We start from the raw sequence: 12,626 nt of genomic DNA, 5'->3' as shown, positions 1-12,626 counted from the left end.
GTACACAATCGGAGCCGATCGGAGCAGGTCGACTCCTCTTATTATTTCACACCGAGCGCCTTCGAGCATTGTAAATGACAAAAGCAGTGCGTATGCAAAAATAAACCTTACTTCAAATACTCAATTTTCAACGTGTTAAGAATCTGCTTTCCTCTCCGAGCCGGTCTGTCTGAACGGACCCATAGGGTCAACTATTAGAAGTTAATTCTGCAGTTTCAGAGGGCCTAAAATTCTTTAGTCTTATAATTCCAAATAAAAATAAAAATCGCTTCCGCTCATGCTTCACCCCACCTACACGTATGTTCTCAAGTACCGTTAAATGTTACAAAAAGCTAATTAGTTCTAACAACGTCACCTGTATCTAGCCATAAGTGTAGTCTAGGCAGAAACCTAGGCACTAAAATAAACGAGGAGCTATTTCACCTGGCAACTTTGTGATCATAAAAACTGGATAAGAATGTGTCAGACTAGCGTATCGTACGTACTATTAATAAAATTGAGTAAAAAAATCACGTCTGTATTATGGGAATACTTTAATATTTATCCTGTTCTAATATTTTGTACATCAACGGTTTTTCAAACTATACGACAGAATTATGTTGCTGGGGAGTTTTTTCCACCCAGCAAAAACACGAAATGGTCTTTTGGGTCTAAAAGCCTTCAAAAAGTGCTGATTTTCGGCCTACTTTGAATAGATGACCTTTTATCTTTATTCTTTTAAAATAAAGGTATTTTCTTATATATATATTATCTTTTCTCATAATAGCAACAGAAATACAATAATCTGTGAAAACTGTTCAACTGTTTAGCTATCACGGTTCTTAAGATACAGCCTTATGACAGACGAAGTCCTAGTAATTGAGTTCCATTTTGACCCTTTGAATGGAGTCTGTAGTTGTCAGTAATTGATTTCAATTTTTTTATCATTTGTTTACGGTACCCTAATATTATGTTCAAGTTTCCATCAGGTGTTTGTCACCTTGCTAGTTTACAGACCTGTTGAAATGACCTTGCAGGTGCTACATACTTTTCAAGGCTCCTTATTTCGTTTTCGTTTTGGCACGTGCTTAAAGGGCTGAGCGCATTAATTGGGCCAATTAAAATAGACAGGGTTCATTCCGTGACTGCCGATTTTAAATTAAGTGTAACTTTTCTACATATTTTAATTGGTAGATCTATTTATAAGTTTGTATCTTAGTGGTAGATATTTTTCTTAGATACGTACGTATATCTTTGGTAGCTCTCTACCGACCAGAAAATCTCGTAAAATAAATAGTTCAAAAATCATATTACATCACACGTAAACTATGTTTGTCATAGCTGTTAATATTCACATTTTAAAGCCATCTTAACAATTTAACGTGAACTATTAACTAAAGGACAAAATGAAAAGAGAGCGAATATTAACAGCTATGACATAAAAATAATAATATAAAGTAATGGACCACATATTTCCTGTCAAATGTGGCTGTGTCTCTTCACCCATCCACTGTCATATTTTACACACTCATGGAGTGTTATTATGAAAGTTTAGAGAGTTTCATCATCCTTTCCTACTAAATGCACATTGCACATACTATAATACCTACTACTTTTATCTGTAATAATACTAAGTAAATACAAACGGGCTCCATTTCCCGAGATCTTCAAAGCGAATCAGAAAGAAAGGCACAGTTGAAAAAATACTGAATGTACACTGAAAACCCTTGTCTAAGGAACTTAATTAAACTGAAAAAAAAGATGGACTCTTGACAATAACAAAGGGTGGTAAAAATCCAATTAATTTTCAAGTAAAATGCTCGGAAATTCTCCATGATAAGGCAAGTAGACACTAGAGTGTAAGTATTGTTAGGAACCCCGAGATGATGAAACTAGGATGTTCTTATGAACTGAAATTGTGTGAAAAGTGAGCTTCGGAAAGATGCATTTTTAGTTTGCGTAAGTAAATGTTATATTTTTCTGAAGAACAGAGAATATACCTATATATATATTTACCTATGTATATTTAATTTCACTTGCATAATAATATAACTGTGGAGTTATTTAGTACTGCATGTGTAATAAGATAATCATTTCAATTCATTAATTGTCACACAAAAGTCGATAAAAAAACATAGGTATTCTTTTAATCTATGGCTTCTATGGACATTTTTAAATCTTAGGGTTCTTTGAAATTTTTAGATAGATAGATAGATAAAACATTTATTCAGACAAACAAAAAGACACCACAAACATACACAATAAGAAAAATAAAAAAAAACAAGAAGTGGGTAGAAAGAGAAACATGAAATATGAAATACAATCAGAGATTAACGGCGCGCTGCAGTGTCGTGTCTTACGTTTGCACCGAATGGGAGTCCAAGTCAGCATGTGTCAGGTAGAATACCTGACGCTGGTATTCTGCTGGATCCCTAAAAAATGACGCACGGACGTCGAGTAGACTATTGGTGTGTGTGCTGTGTGTATTTGAAGTAAGTAAGTGTTTTATGTTCTGTGTGTGTGTTGTGCTTGAATGTGAACTATGATTAATATTGAAGTGTAGAAATGTGTTACTAGGTAAACTACTGGCACTAGTTCTCTCAGACTACGAGTGAACCGGAATACGGCGACGAAACACCATCACGGCAGGTACCTGCTACTATACACTTTTTCCTTTATACATTTCATCATATTTATTTACTTTACGACTTACATCGAACAAACTGCAATCCTGTGATATTCTATGAACACTGAACAAATGAATGATTTTAAGTCTGTTTAACAATATTTTGAAAGTGAGTGCGAAAGAGAAAGTGAAAGATAAGAGTGTGAAAGTGCAGTCAAAGTTAAGTATTTTTTATTTTTAAATCATATCCTTATAAAAAGTTAATCCAGTTGCAGTTCTAGGCTTAAACACAGGTAGAAAAACTAATAGACAAATAATTCTTCTGAACTATTCCCAATACTAGTGGACTCATAGCTTAAATATTAGTTACTTTTAGTTTTCTATTACTTTATTCGTCTCTTTGTGTCGGTTCTCTCTGGGGATCATAGGTCAGTTAATAAGATAGAAATTAGTCTCTTTTTTTGGACATTTCGACTTTATTAGGTTCTTTCTTTTAGTTGTATAACTACCAAATGTCTGTATGTATATCTATCATATATTTTTTTAAATAGGTAAGGACTAAGAAATATAGTAAGCGTATTTAAAGTGTTAGCTGGCACAATAGTTAGTGTATTTGAGAAACCGGGGGTCGCGGGATCGATTCTCGAGTAAAGCTTTCGTCAAATAATTTTGTCGGTTTGAGAAAAAGAAACTTTTATGTGCCTAACCTATTAACTGTTTTATTTAGTCTGGATGTTTCGATATTCATGTTAGAAAAAATAGTTTAATTTTTTTTTGTGCGTTTATCAACTGTTTAGCGACTTAAATCTCTGCTAAGTTTGGAACTAGGTAGTTATGGAAGTCATTAGTAAATAAACCGGCCAAGTGCGAGTCGGACTCGCGCACCGAGGGTTCCGTACAAATCCTGTATAGATAAAAAGTGAGTCTCGCGCCAACCGTTCAGTTTAGAACAATCATGTTATTTATATACAACATTTTGTAGTCATCATTCAGAAATCTGATTGAAAATAGCTAATTAAGGTCATTGGGCATATCTGACCCATTTTGTAAAAACTAACGAATTTGTAAAAACTGAAGCGGACATGAATCAAAGTATGAGAATGAGATGAGAATGGTATGACGTTTCTTTGAATATAAATATTTTATCAAAATTCCATGGAGACGAATGTCCAGGATCGTTTGAAAAATATAAAAGACAAGCAGTTTCAGAGGATTGTACAGGTTGCAATGCTAGTTTTTATTGTTAAAGACTTTTCATAAAGAAGGAGAATGTCAATTCGGATGACCAGGATCTGATGAGGATCTGGAAACCCTGAGAAATCGAGGGCAACTCTTGAATATTGTAGGCACGCATCGAGTCAAAACCAGACATGTGAGTGTATTTTTGAGGGTACTGGTAAACAGTAAAGGTTTTTAGCTGATTTGATAATGGAGACTACAGAGAGTCGAGGGAACTCCTGAACGGTATGTTGCAACTACCACGTGTTTGGGCTTATTTTATTCGTATTGGCGAAGACTTTCCACATAGATAAGTTTGACTGCCATTGTGGGATCGATAGCAAAGATCAGATATAGTTATGGGAACTCCTTTACAATTTATAACGTAACCGTGTTGGAGCTTATTTTATTTTAGGTGATGAGAATTCAGTACTAATGGGATCTTTTATTAATCACCTAACGAGCCCCAGTTTCAGGTTTTTTTCGAAACTGCCTGACGACTTGTAACTGTCAAATTGTAACAACGACTGCTAGAGTGTAGGATTCGGGGCTGCTGGCTTTACGTTTCTAGAGCCTTGACAAAAGTGTAATTCTGTCCTTTTCTTTGTTTTATAAAGTCGGCTTTTTTTATTTTGTAGCATTTTACAAACAAATCCAACTTCAAACATATAAAAAAGCAACAAGAAAACAAAAGCAAGAAAGAAATTAAAAAGATGATAGGTGCATCGGTCTAGAAGTCGGTGTCTAGAGAATGCATCTATATTTATTTAACCACCGAGATCTAGACCGATGCATATAAACAGTTTTCTTGTTGTTTTTAGAAGTTGTTTTTTTTTTTGTAAAAAGTTTTTATTTTTAACTTTTGTGAAAAGTTCTCGTCAATACGAATAATATAAGCCCAAACACGACGTTACTAAAACATACCGTTGAGGAGTTCTCTCGACTTTCTCACGTCTCCATCATCAGGTAAGCTGTAAACCTTCACTGTTTGATAGTATCACCAGACATACATCTGAGAATCAAGTTTTAATCCTATGCATGCCTACAATTTCTGATAGTTGCCCTCGATTTCTCAGGATTTCCATCATCAGATCCTGACCTGATGACAATGGAAATAAACGGCGAGTATACTCTTTTACTACAAAGAAATGTTTTCTCAAATCCGTCAAACTTGGTCGTTTAAATTCCCCATTGAAATGAGGAAAATATTTGATTTGATTTGATAGTATTTTAATATCTTATGTAACTTCAAATTTATCATTTTCGCAATTTTTCCTTTATCTGTGCTATATAACGGTGCTTCTTGCCGAATTTCAAGATTCTGAGTTCACGGGAAGTACCTTGTAGGTTTTGATTCCCTAGCGTGTGACGGAAATTCGTCTAAGGTGTCGGTATAACTACTGTATCTTTTGATAGCGTTAACTTAGAAGTTTGATTTTTTCACTGCCTAAAGGGACAATAGACCTAGGTATTTGGTATAAATTTCAATTTGATACCTTTATTCGTTTGTGAAAAATAAGGTAGTAAGTTTCATTTTATTAAAATATTTTTTTTTTACATTATATAACTAAAAAAATGAGATTTTCGTAATTTTTCCTATATTTGCATTATATGACAATGCTTCATGCCAAATTTCAAGACTCTGAGTTTACGGGAAGTATCCTGTAGGTTTTGATTCCTTTGCGAGTGTCGAAAATTTGTTGAAAATATCGACATAATCGGCTGTATCTTTTGATTGGCTTGGCTTACAAGTTTGATATTTTCACAGCTTAAAGGGACAATAGACCTGAGTATTTCGTGTGAATTTCAGCTTGATACGTCCACGCGTTCTTGAGATAAAGGGTCTTGACAGACAGACAGACAGACAGACAGACAGACAGACAGACAGACAGACAGACAGACAGACGGACAACAAAGTGATCCTATAAGGGTTCCGTTTTTTCCTTTTGAGGTACGGAACCCTAAAAAACTACATAGTTTATCGAACCCACAACCCTTTGCAAAATTATCATACAAGAGAGTATCTCTCTACCATAAAAACCACAATGTTATGCAGATGTGTTACCAAAGTTGAAATTATGAACATCTTTTCAAAACAATAACAATTAGTTTGACATCTGCGCTCAAATGTCAAGCGCTACTTGAAATAACTCTGTCAACCAACATGCCATTTTCAACCTTATCTCTAAAAGTGTAAGGTTGATATTTCGTCAGCAAATTTTCATAACTCTGTTAGCCAACACGCAATTTTTAACCCTATCCTTACGAATATAAGGTTCATATTGCTGTAGCAATTTTGTTTTGTATAGAATGCAAATGCAGAATAAAAAATGGTAGATGGTTTTCTTTTGTTTTTGTTTTCAATAAACGATCATCTGTTTTGAAACAGTAGCATTTGTACCTTTAAGAGATAAGAAAACGTATAATTTTTCGGTATTTTTATGAAAATTGATATGGTAATTCTTTGCGTATTTTTGTAATTAGAAGCTAGTCTACATCTGGTTAAGGATAATTTTAATATTTTGTAATGTACTTAAAAGGGTCCTAAGCAGGCATTTTTGGGTCTATTTTAAGTTAGCTTATACTAAGATAATTCAGAGAAATATTTTTTGTTTTGCACCCAAAGGCTCCTAAAATACTGAACTGTCTAGAAAAAAAAAACATTTAAGGCTATATTTCATACGGGTATGATATTTAATGACAATATCATTTCAATTTTTTACACATGCCTTTAATAAGGTTTCTGTTAGGCATATTTTGTCCCTAGGCATAGCTTTTTCCAATAAAAAAACAAGGCACATAATATAAAATTACGCCTAACTTCATTATACAAGAATTTTTAGCGTTCCACCTCGTCACATTTTCTTAGAAATTCCTTCGTCATCTAGAAAAAAAATATGTTTTATAATAATATGGTAGGAGGTAATTTTATACCTCAATTAGTACCTTGAAGGTTTATTATGTAGCTGCTAATGATGCTTATGGCTAATTAACGTAAAATAGTTTGTCGTTGGTCTGTGGACATTCTTTTATGGGCTGTCATTTCTGTCTATCTGTCTGTCTGTCTATGGGCCAATGTAGCCTGGAAATTAAGGTATTTTGATTTGATTGTTCATTTTAGCGGTAAGTACTCTTACAAGGCTCAAGTTATTCTATAACCTATCTATATGTCAGCTTCAGTTTTCTTAAAAAAATTGTCTGTGAATTTTCTCGTTCAATTTTTAAGGTAATCAGTTTTTTTAAGACCAACGGACGTTTTGGTTTTCGGTAAACTTGCGCATAAGTTGAAATAATATAACTAATGCGTAATTGACGATTAACATCTTTTGCAGATGTTACGTTTCTAGTCAGAAGCCAGAAATTCTGACAACCAGCCTTACCAAGGAGATTTGGGTTGCCCGGGTAACTGGGTTGTTCAATTCAGAGGTTACTGGAGTATATTATATAGAATTCAATGACACCATATAAGCCATCTTCTTGTAAGAAAGATCATATAATTTGGTGAATGATTTATTCATACGAGATCAAATGGATCGCAATTATTATTATCTACAGCTTACTAAATACTCGAATAAGCTTTTTGGTGTGTGTCCTAAGATTAAAAGAAAAGCGATAACACTAAAGCTCGTTTTGATATATAGTGTTGCAGAAAAGTATTTCTTTTTCATTTCCATTTCTTTTTTCATTTTAGCCATGTATTCACTGAGAAACAATTGCTTATAAACACTGTTTCAGAAACAATATCTGCGTGTTTCTGAAACAAATAATTTTGTTTCAGAAACATATAATTTCGTTTCTATGGACAATGTGGACGGCAGAGTTTCCGAAACATTGTTGCTGTAAACATCTACGTGATGTTTCAGAAACTGTGTATCTGAAACATTGTTTCCCAGTGAATACACGGCTTTTATCACCATATATATGATTCCACCAAAGAATAGAGGAGAAAAGGATAATGTAGAAGTTTTTATTCATTGTTGGTTGAACCCTAAAGAATCCAAAGCTACTGAACCAATTTGAAAAAAATGTTTTACCGTTCGGAAGCTACAGTAGTTTTGGATATTCTTGCAGGTTCTTTTCCATAAAACCTACTCGTCAAAACAGTGCACGTAGCTATTGATTTTTTTTAAATAGGTATATACATATATGAAATAAAAACCTTTGACTTTGAAAGAACACTATTCCCTTATGATATAGACTATATTTTATCAGGATACTGACAGAAGTCTACCCTGAAGCAACGAAAAATCGCTAGTATCTTATATCTTAAACCACGTTATTTCGTCTATGAACCCAAAGATTTGCATATTGAAGACACACACTGGTATATATATTAATACTAAGTATTGATGTGTTAATGACTCTTAATGAGTTCGTTATACTCATTAAAATATGACAAAGAAAAATATAATTTTACATAACATAAATACATAGTAATTATTTTCATTTATGTTTTTGAAAGGAAATCAGAGAATTTTGCTTTGAGTAATATTTTATTAGACTAGCTGTTTAAAGTGGTTCCGTTGGCGTCTCAAAGAAATTATTTCCCGCACCTGGATAAAAAGTAGCCGATGTCCTAAATCGATTCAGTAGTTTAGATGTGAAAGTCGATTAGACAGACAGAGTTACTTTCGCAATTTATAATATTAATAAAAGGATTAATTTATATTTTAATTTAGATTTTTTTTAACAAACAGCCAATTAGTGTAATCTTTGTGTGGGAGTTATAAAATTAACATGTTTTTATGGAAAAATTCAAGGCGTGAGCTATTTCAGTTAAGTTTTAATTTATTGTTAGGTGTTGAGAGAATTTATTAACTTTCAAATTAAGCTAGGTGTTTAGAGAAAACAAATGTACCTAAATATCATAACAATATTTACAATTTACTTGTCTTTCTAATCCAAAGTGCCTACCATATTTATCATCATCATCATCTCAGCCATAGGACGTCCACTGCTGAACATAGGCCTCCCCCTTAGATCTCCAAAGATACCTGTTGGAGGCGGCCTGCATCCAGCGTCTTCCGGCGACCTTTATATGGTCGTCTGTCCACCATATTTATAAATAAACAAAATTTATCTGTGGATAGTTTCTACCAAATCAGTTTCGCTGCATGTGCATATAATAAATGGACTAGGAAACACTTTTGCATATAATAGTTAACTAGTTTCCGCCCGCGTAGAGTTCGGTTATATAGCGTTTCCAAGAGAACTCTTCAAAAGTCCGGGATAAAAACTATCCTATGTTCTTTCTCAAGGTCAACTCTATCTCTGTACCAAATTTTATTAAAATCAGTTCAGTGGTTTAGGTTTTTTTTGGTGTGAAAGCGTAACAGACAGACAGACAGAGTTACTTTTGCATTTATAATATTAATAGGGATGAGTTAAGTTTTATCATGCCAAACTACTAAAGATAAGTAGGTATTATTGCGAGCCACTGTCTTGAATTTTCACAAGCACTAAAATTTTTGACTTCAACCATGACTTTTATATAACTCTTTAGATAATATTTTCGAGCACGTTGCATACACCTAATTTCCCAGCCATAATAGCTGGCTAAAATTCACAGGCACTATACAGGATGCTCCTACACTATACAGGGTGTGTGCATGCTCTTTATACAGGCTGTTCAGTATACAGGTACTTGGCAAACAGTGGGGGTTAATTCTCACCCCTTTGTAGTAGTACGCTCCGTTCTCTTAAACTACCGTCCGTCTGTACCGGAATTCCGTTTTGTTTGAGGGAGCAAAGCGACATAGATTGTGTGTACAGGTGTCTAAAGTTTGGGTGGTGAGTTTTGTGCCTATTTTTGGTGTGCCTCTGTGAGGATTTTTTTATAATTTCATGTTGAATTAATTTTAGACGCATAAGTTAATGTTAGAAAAGAATTAAAGCACACTTTTCTAGTTTATCATTAAAATAAGAATTATAAAAAATAATATTACGAATGTGTAATTTTATGCGAATTCTTGTGTAAATAGAAGTGTGTTGTTGTAAAGGCTAAATTGAAAACGAGGCTAATAGAAAGATAAATGTATCTAAAAATACATGGCTAATTATGGAAGAGAGTAAACACTCATACAGGATGCTCCTATACTATACAGGGTGTACATGCTCTTTATACAGGCTGTTCAGTATACAGGTACTTGGCAAACAGTGGGGGTTAATTCTCACCCCTTTGTAGTAGTACGCTCCGTTCTCTTAAACTACCGTCCGTCTGTAACGGAATTCCGTTTTGTTTGAGGGAGCAAAGCGACATAGATTGTGGGTACAGGTGTCTAAAGTTTGGGTGGCAAGTTTTGTGCCTATTTTTGGTGTGACTCTGTGCTGAATTTGGTACTATATTTTATGTGGAAAATAATTTTATAGAAGAGCAAAAAAGAGACTTTTCACCTTGGTGAGTTATCGTAAAATTTTGTCATTAAAAGTCTTTGTCATGTCTTAAAAAATATTGTGATATGTCTAGTTTTTTTTGCCAATTGTTGTTTGAATCGGCACAACCGTATTATTAAAAAAAGGTATTAAAACATGACTATTGTCACAATACATACAGTAATTAATAGCAACAATGTCCAAAACGGCAATCCTACAGACTCCAAAAAACACTAACAAAAAAAATAGGCACAAAACTAAAACCAACCCCTCTGTCCCGCAACATAATCTTTGCCGACTGCATCACCTGACGTTAACTATAGTTATATGAAATAACTTGCTACCGGCTTTGATACTACGTGCAGATGCGCAAAACTTCAAGTACCTACTTATACTCACGCCCTCTGACTCACAATAGGTATATTAGCTGTCTGCTAGTTACAGGCTTAGTGCCTTCAAAAAGATCTGTGACTTGTATAGTCTATGATAGTTCTGGAAAGATCTTTGTAGCTACTTCGATATACGTGGACAGGACATACTGGTGACAATGAGTTAAGAAAAATAAATATAGGTACGTAAGTGTGGTAGAGAAAGCCTAACCAAGGGGTATTGGGTTGCCCGGGTAACTGGGTTGAGGGGGTCAGATAGGGCAGTCGGTCCTTGTAAGGCACTGATACTCAGCTACATGCGGTTAGACTGGAAGCCGACCCAACATAGTTGAGAAAAAGGCTCGGAGGAGGAAGAAGTGTGATAGAGAAAGTTAAAATCTAAGTAAACTAAATTAAAGCTGAAGGGGTTTTTTATTGAATGCGCTAACTCAAGAACTAATTGCCATATTTGATAAATTCTTTCAGCGTTAGATAGCCCATTTTTTGAGGATAAATGAATATTGGTTCATCCGTTTTTAGAAAGTACGATGTCACAGTCAGATACAGACTGACACATCAAAATTTTCCAACGAAGAGTTACCGCGGCCCTAGTACATAAAGAGCTTTAGAAGGAGCATGGTAGGTTTTAGTCAGCAAGAGTCTGACACTCCCTCACGCTGCATTCACAGCGGGAGGGGTCATCTCATGATTTCCCACCAAAAACACGTTTAACTTATAACACCACTTAATTTGCATTGAAAGTGGAAAACCTCGGTTAAAAGCTATAGTCTAAAATGTGGTTAACAGCCTCTAGGTAACCACAGTATTACTAAAGCTTTTCTGAGGTGCATTAGGTACTATTAATATTCTGATGCCTTTAAGTATTAATTAGTCAATCGCTCATGTATTCGAAGATTTTGGCTTAAATACAGCTCCTATTGAGCATATATATAATGTGTACTTAGTGACAAGAATTTGAACACTAAAAATTTATGTTTATCGTCATTTGCCTAGCCTTTTCCCAACTATATTGGGGTCGGCTTCCAGTCTAGTGTTTTAGTTGGAGCGATTGTCTATCTGACCTCCTCAACCCAGTTACTCAGGCAACCCAATACCCTAGGTTAGACTGGTTGACAGACTTTCTGGCTTCTAACTATCCGTAACGATGGAAAAGATGTTTAAATGACAGCTGAGGAACTCATCATGATGAGATGATCACCCATCCATGGAGTGATCGCATCATGCGTTGCTTAACCTTATGATCAATTCACCCGAGCAGTTGTTACTTTACCACAAGTTCCTCATTATAATATTAAATGTGTTATAATATATGACACAGAATTAGGTAGATTATCTAATACAAATTATCTAGTCTTATCCTTCCTAGACACACGCCCTGTATGTGAGGAATTTCTACACTTTGACAAGATTACGTTATATCTTCCTTTGGAGTCGCGATCCTTAACGCTAGGTAAGGACGCGTACATATTGATAAACTTGTAATCCTTGTAAGGATATCATCCTCCGAGCCTTTTCCCAATCACGTTGGGGTCGGCTTCCAGTCTAACCGGATTCAGCTGAGTACCAGTGCTTTACAAGAAGCGACTGCCTATCTGACCTCCTCAACCCAGTAACCCGGGCAACCCGATACCCCTTGGTTAGACTGGTGTCAGACTTTCTGGCTTCTGACTACCCGTAACGACTGCCAAGGATGTTCACTGACAGCCGGGACCTACAGTTTAACGTGCCATCCGAAACACAGTCAATGGTGTCTAAGATATACTTAATCCTTGTAAGGATAATTTCTTTAAAAAGATTTCACGAATAAACTGAATACAAATTATATTAAGTAAAAGAAAATGACATTTCAGTGGCAGCTTGCATGCTCTTTTTTTAATTTGAGGACTATTAAGGACTTTCAATAATGATTAGTTAATAAGTATATAAGTGAAAAAATAAATATGTGTATCTAAAGTAACTGTTACTTGACTGATTCGACTATCGGTGATTTTAGACTTTTACTATATCCTGACAAACTGACAGACAAACAGAGTTATTTTCGC

This window comes from Helicoverpa armigera, chromosome 28 (assembly GCF_030705265.1).
Source record: "Helicoverpa armigera isolate CAAS_96S chromosome 28, ASM3070526v1, whole genome shotgun sequence".
NCBI lineage: Eukaryota > Metazoa > Arthropoda > Insecta > Lepidoptera > Noctuidae > Helicoverpa > Helicoverpa armigera.
The sequence above is the reverse complement of the archived record's forward strand: the minus strand, read 5'-3'. Positions refer to the sequence as shown.